This window comes from Tigriopus californicus, chromosome 12, assembly GCF_007210705.1.
Source record: "Tigriopus californicus strain San Diego chromosome 12, Tcal_SD_v2.1, whole genome shotgun sequence".
NCBI classification, from domain to species: Eukaryota; Metazoa; Arthropoda; class Copepoda; order Harpacticoida; family Harpacticidae; genus Tigriopus; species Tigriopus californicus.
The window spans coordinates 13,233,876-13,241,475 of NC_081451.1; positions in this window are offsets into that span (position 1 = coordinate 13,233,876).

Genomic DNA, 7,600 nt, shown 5'->3' on the forward strand with positions numbered 1-7,600 from the left:
CGAGGTGCAAGGATTTCGTCCAACATACTCGTAAACTTAGTAGGCGATTTCTTGCTACTCCGAGTTGCTTTTTTCATTTTGAGAGTCTTGGCTCTGGATGTCTTAGTTTTAAATGGAGAGCTTGATTTCGCACGTCTGCACTCTTTGAGGTCTGATTGCTGATTTGTTAATAAATTTTGATAAGTTGTTCAAATTTATCAGATATGTTACATTCAAGTCTTTCTACGAGCTTCAGATCAGCAAAACCTATGCTTTCAGGTCTATTTTGCTCAAGAGCATGAAGAAGAGAGCAAAAAATATGTCTATTCATAGGTCCTATATACCTTAGGCAAAGAGTTGCAAAGAAAACCACACTTGGCTAATTCAGATACATCCATGAAGACATTTAGAGATATTTGGATTTATTTGCTAATGAATTAGCAATTTTGACTTCTTTCTTGCCATCTTTGGGGCTTCCATAATTTGTTCTGCCTGAATCTCTAACCATTTTGATCCCTCAGCCATAGGTTCTAGGGTCAGGACCCGGGATATTATAGCCATGGAGTACGCAGTAGTGGAGTGGAAAGCTCTCTGAAACCCCGCTAGAAGACATTAGAGTTTTGCGTTACCTTCTAATCGAGTACTTGAAAATGATGATGGAATTAATTGAGAACTCTCTCAGCGGGAATACATCGCATCAAGAGGTAACGCATAGCTCTACCAAACCAGCTAGAAGACGTTCGATCTTCGACCGAGGTTTCCACTCCACTACTGAAGTACTCCTTGTATAACCTCACATTACCGTCGTTGACGGATTGCCAAAAAAATTGTTGAATCACTCAACCCTGTAAGCAAACTAAGATGCTTGTATGTCAGAAAGGACAGCCTTCAAGCTTCCTTTTAGATCACAGTGAAATATTTCGACCAACCAGTTGGCACAAAGGTGAGAAGCGGTGATGTAACAGGGGGATGTGCCAATGAAATTCTCCATAACAATCCCCAACTGGCTTGTGAATTGAGCTCCTTGGTCAGAGGTCATGTCTGAGGGAACGACAAAACGGGAAATAATACATTGTACCACTTAACTCATAAACCTGCTTAAAAAATACCATTTAACCGAGAAATGAGTTTTTCTTTTACTTAACTATTTTCTACTTTTGCAAAAGATGCAAAAGATAGTTTGAAACCTTAGAAAATATTTTTATCCAATATTGCGAATTGTAACTTGTGTTTTAGAACCTCTATTGCATTGAAAAGTACCCTCGTGACCTCCCAAAATTTATGCTTAAATCATCAGACAGTTGCTTCTTAAAGGAGTCAATGGTCATAGGGACTTCGAGGTAGGAGTTAAACAAACTCTAGCGGCAAAAAAAAGGAAAAAGAGCGTTAGTAGGGTAGAACCCTGACTTTTTTGCTTCATTCAAAACTTTTGAAATCATGTGAAGACAGATACAAACAAAAGTGATTAAACTTCTTATGAATGATGTGAGTTTATGCGAGATTGTAAAGTAAGAGTGATGAGTAGAGGCTTTTTTAGTGTGTAGTTTAAATATTTTCGGTAACAAGAGGCTACTAATTGAGCTCTTGCTTGGATGGATTTGGAATGCGTTACTATATATATATATTCGATTTTGAAATGACACGGACACACTCTACCTCTACTGGAATAATAAACCATACCAAACAAGTTACATGATGGCAGCGGTAGTCCCAGTGATATAGTTGTGTCATAAAGTGCTGAAATGAAGGAATCGGAAAGCTAGCAATCCGGGGGTGGATTGGGTGGTCCAATAAGTGGCGTGTGGGTTTTGCCATTACCGAAGAAGTCTGCAGACAGCATAACGGAGTACATGAAATACTTCAATCGCGGAACAAAAGACAATGGATGGAGAGATGAAGAGGCGGCTCTTCGATTCAAGATAATGGTTGTTGATGATTTGAAACCATGACACAATTTAGTCCACCGGAATTTAAAAAGAAAAAGAAAAATAATCTTTCATTTTTGTGAAATTGAAAATCGATATTAGTTCTTTGGGAAATTGAAGTAACATATAACCGGAGCATTTTTGGGCTAAAAACGATGAAATTTGGACCACTAAATCCCATGTAACTAAGTAACGGTGAAATAGATGATATTATAAATCATATTTTAGAGCTAACTAACTCTGCTCCTAATTCAGATTAAGTAGGTTTTTGAAAATTTTAGTGTTTTTTTATGTTTTTAGGCATGTGATTTCTTTATGTGGGCTAGAATTCCATAAAACAATAAAATCAAAATTGTTCCCTATGATTTCTTGAGGTAGAAAAATGTCAACATGAGTTGGGGAATTTCCATAAAAACTTTAAAGGGTATTTTCACCACTGTGGAGAGGCATCGGTGCAGACGTTCTTCTGGTCGTTAGTTATGATTAGAGACAGGAAAAACATTTTGGTTTGGCGTTGTGTGTAAATTCCAGAAGTTTGTCAAAACTAGTTTTGTTCACAACAGATGTTTTTCTTGTTAGGTGAACTTGTTCTCAGACAACTATTCGTTCGCATTCAAAACTGTACAACATTGAGCAGTAACGCTTTGAGACTTAAGATAAAAAGTCACTACTGCAAGACGAACTTGTCTTGACAAACGTCTTTACTCTCAACGCCAAAACCAAATGTGTTTTCCTTTCTCTAGTTATGATGGAGGAAGAATCTGTTCAAGACTTCATCAAACGTTGCAAAGGCGTGGTAAAGGATTGTTATCCTAAGTTTGCTAAATCGAACCGAGATGCTATTGTGCATGACCAATTCGTTCATGGACTTCGAGATGAGTTGAAGTCTGTTGTCTTGAATGGAAAGAATGGCAAGTTGGAAGAAGCCGTTCAAGCTGCGGTAATGGCTCAAGGTGTTCGGGAGACATTGGGACGAGGAAATTACGAGCGTGGAGAATCTCGAGGATTGCGTTCTCTAGATAGTGGAAGAATGATTGAGTTAAAATGTTTCAATTGCAACCGTGCGGGACACTTTGCGAGAGAATGCCCAGTCAAGAAAGAAGAACACGTGGATGTCATTCTGGGGAATGGAGTTGATCAGCTTATGGTCAAAGTGGGACTCAATGGGAGGAAAACTGCGTTTCTGGTGGATACAGGAGCAACGGTCAGCGTTTTGCCAGGACATTGGGATAGTGCCAGACGTGAACATGCAACGGTCCAAACGGTTAGTAGTACTCCAATCAAAATGGGTGGCCGAGAAATCGGCTTGGTCAAATTTGGAGGGTGGAAAACGGTGCACCCTTTCTGGACGGGCGATGTCAAGATCCCAGTGCTAGGAATGGAGTTTTTACACAAGCATGGAGTAGTGGTTGATGCCGGACGTGATAAGATATGTATGAGACGAAGAACAAGAAAATGGCATGAGAACGTGAAGAAAACAAAGATGAAAAAGAGTTTTGCAAACTAAAAGGGAGGTGTAGCAAGAGGCTATTAATTGAGCTCTTGCTCGGATCTATCTGCAATGCGTTACTATATATGTTCGATTTTGAAATGACGTGGACACACTCTACTTCTTCTGGAATAATAAACAACAGCAAACACGTTAAACTTGTCATCTTGGGGCATTTTTAAACATTCATGCGGTTTTGACCAAATTTCCGAAAAAAGATAACAGTGAACCATTTTTTGGTCAAATATTTGTGCCAAAGAACATTAATAATGCTTCTTAGTTTATAAGCTGCACTTTAGTACTTCGACAAGTCATTTGATATGTTCGTTTTTGCTTGGGAAATTCAGCCCTGCCTCCAGTGGTGCGTTTTTTGTTGCAATCCTGAACTTAACTTGCTAATGAACAAGACCGTTCATGTAGTTCAACTTAGTATTGCATTTATCCAAATTTTGGCAACATATTTTTAGCAAGATCAAGTGCAAAATATGAAAACCACTCTTTTTCTTACTAGTCTTCAAAAAAATTATAGAGGAGTGTTAATTGTTCGTGGCATTTGAAATTTAGTCCTATGAGAGGAGGGTGCATTTTTAGAAGTTGCAATATTGGTTTTGGTAAAGTTTTCAACACTTAATTTGAGATTTTGCCGCACAAGTACACCAAAATAAAAGAGCAAAATAAAAATAATAATTCATATAGTACAGCCTCTTTTCAACACAACTGGCCATTTAACGTCAGTAAATTATTGATAGTTGGCAAATTCATTAGATAAAGTATTGTAAACATGATTATTTAGTAACACTGTTTTGGCTCAATTGAAAATGAATCATAAAAACTCAGTGGTGTACAGAGTCTCTTATTTTACACTTCCTTTTGACAAAAAATAGCAATTTATAATATCTGTGAATGAAACATATTTTTTTTAATTATTGGGCCAGTTTTTTTATATTTTGCCTTTTTAAAAGAAAATGCTATTTTTATATTTCATCAGAAGCAGTTTAATATTTTCATTGTCTCTAGTGATGAGAGTTCTGAATAGCAGTTAATTGTAATGCCGCCACAGAAATAACTAAATTGATTTTTTCCCAAGGAATCTAGTCCGACTTCTTAACCCATACTCTTTATCATCAAACTTTATGTATGAGCTGTTCAAACAATAAACAACCTTTATTGCATTATTGTTGCCGCCCATCACCCTATAGAACCATCAATAGGAGTAATGGGATCAAACTAGAGGGCTAGTCAGAGAAGCGACACTAACGAGATTTCTGAGATTTTTTTGGCTACATCGCGGCTGCCTGGTGTGTGCGATTGGGATCGGCTTTGCACACATTTAGTTACGTGATTCTCAAAATCAAGTTCCGATTTCAGGGGGCCCGTGGGAGTACATTGATGGCATTTTGCAATTCCACAGCTGAATTAGCTAAGGGAACCAGGTCGTCTGCATATTGAAGATATTGAACCGGAAAATGGTTGATGGTGGGGCCTTGGTGTGTGAGGGCTTCGGGCACGTCGGATGCATAGAGATTCAATACAATTGGCGCTAGTGGATCCCCCTGCGGAAGGCCAATGGAAGTGAAGTAGCAGAGGGATAGGTCCGCACCAGAACGAATGGAGCATCTGAGTCCCGCATAGATGTTGGACAGCAGGACACAGATTGAACGTGGAACTCCCCATAGTTGGAGTTTAAGGAATAGCTGCGTTCAATCCACCCTGTTGAATGCCTTGGAGAAATCCACAAAGCATCCATACATTCTCCTCGTGTTGATGCTGTTTGAGTAAACAATTTCATAGAGCAGAGTAGCTGCCGTGATGGTTGAGCGGCTTCTCCGGAAACCGAATTGGAACTCAGGAAGGAGATCCCTATTCTCGGCCAATCCAGATAAACAGGCAGCTAAGAGGGTGGACAATCTCTTCAAGAAGGGGTTCTCCAGTACGATTGTCCGATGGTTGTCTGAAATGTCCCTGAGCCTCTTCTTATGGATGAAGATGATGGCTGACTCCATCCACGTTGGTGGGAAGAAGGAAGAATGGAGGGCGAGGCTGGGCTTGGGTCCGGAGAAGTGAAAGTTGGAAAAGGAGTAGCTGTGTGTTGGGACTCCCGGGTTGGAGCGCAGAGTGATTCTCCATTGGTTCATGATCTGGGCGAGCTTGGAGAATCCACTCGAGTCAGGACGGATGCTGAAGTCCCCACCAATGATGATTTCTCCGTATTCTTCACCTTTTGAAGGATGAACATTGGTTTTGAGTCAGTGATGGGTGGAATATTTCTATAATATTCTAATTTAAAAAAAAGTACCCATGCGCTCTGTAACCATGACAAACCAAACCAAAACTAAGACAGCATAATCAATCAAGGCCGAAGCCTGATCTTAAAGTTTGCGGGCTCTCGAGGCATAAAAAAGACACAGAAGAACGCATACCCAATCAATTTCTGCAACACTCAAATGATTAATGTCACTTTAGAATTATGTGTGAAATTGACCTATGACCTTGTTCAGGCATCCAAGGTGCCTCGAATATGAACTTTGTCTCCTTAATGACCTTAAACTTGCTATTGATTGTTCAGATAAGGAGATCAAAGGTCAAAATCCTGAAGCGAAATGAAGGGAACGAAAGATATTGAGGTAGGTTATGTTACTTGCGTGGTCAATAAAGTGGCAATTGAAAGTAAATTTCGCTCTTCCTTTTGGCAAAAGTTGAACATGTGGTTACAATGGAAACGATCTTGTCTTTTGAACAAGGTCACATAAATTTTGTTTTGAGTTAAATTGACTGAGTCCCTCATCTTTAAAATATTCAAACGCCAACTAAACTATAATAAACAGAAATCGAACATATGTTCGATTTCTGCCCAACTTGTTATACTCTGATGTTGTTCACAAAATATAGTGTGACTGAGCAAAATCCGAACAGGTGCTCTAATAATAATAATCTTTATTGCGACTCTTGGTCATGTCATGGCGTAAAATTAACTATAAAATAAAATCTGATGTATATACATTATACAAAAGTTTGTTGATAAAACAAGAAAAATGTCAAGAAGGTAAAGGCAATAAAATAGTTGACTAGAAAATGATATCACAATGAGTATGACTAGACTTGGTTCAATGCACATGAAAAAACGGAAGAGGTGAGTTACAGATAGTACAAAGACAGGTAGGTAGAGGTAAGTGATGAAAATCTTTGTTATTGCAGTAGAGTGGATGGGCCAGATTGAACAGATCCTTTGTCAACTCCCGTCGCTGAAGGCATTTGGACGGGAGCCGAACAAAGGTGCGTGACCGCCAATACTCCGAAGGGATGTCGGGCCAAGGACAATAAGGTTTTATTAAGTCCTTGACCCTGAACTTACTCAAGTATCTTGCAAACGCTTTGAACTTTGTCACCAAAAGCATCTTCCTTTCGTGAGCCAATTATTGCTTTGGTTATTTGTTCTATACTTGTGGCTTGTGGGTGAGCATCACCCACAAGGACTTGGATGGACTTGATAACTGATCATATTTCTGACTAACACACTTTTATCTATACATGACTAGAACATATTACGAGCATGAGAAGCAAGGTCAACACCGGGATACCACACTATTCTCACAAGCCAGGAATTGAGGTCAAAGGCAAGGATTGATTCCTTTAAGTAACAATTTTCTGATGATGTCAGCCCAAATTTTCGGAGGTCACTGGGTTTTTTTCCAAACAATAGAGGGGCTAAAAAACAAACTTCAAATAGGTTTGGTTTTTCATGGCTCTTTGGTAAGCCGTAATTACTTTAAAACCTAATAAGTTTATTGCTCATTTATGTTTATGTTTAGCTTTAGCATTATCTCTCTGATTTAGTACTGTAGCAGTAGTGTAGTATTTCTAGTTCCAAATCGTTATGTGTAGTTCTTTAGTTTGATTGCATTGGCCCTTTACAGTTAGAATTTATTGTTCACTAGTGTATTGATTTCATTTTGTGTTAGACCAGTTTGTTGAGTTTATGTCTGTGTTTTTGTATTTATTTCTTCCTAGTTTACATATGTTTTCAATTCCTTGCCTTTCTCTGTCCCTTACTTCTTGTTTACTATCTCCATCTTAGATTTGTATGTTTATTTTCATGTGAAGTAGTTCATTCCTATTTTGCTCTGTTGTCCTGTATCTCAGGACAAGATTGTACAGCCTTTTAGTTCTTTTGTATCTCTTGGTCTCTTGATTTTGCTGCTCATAGATA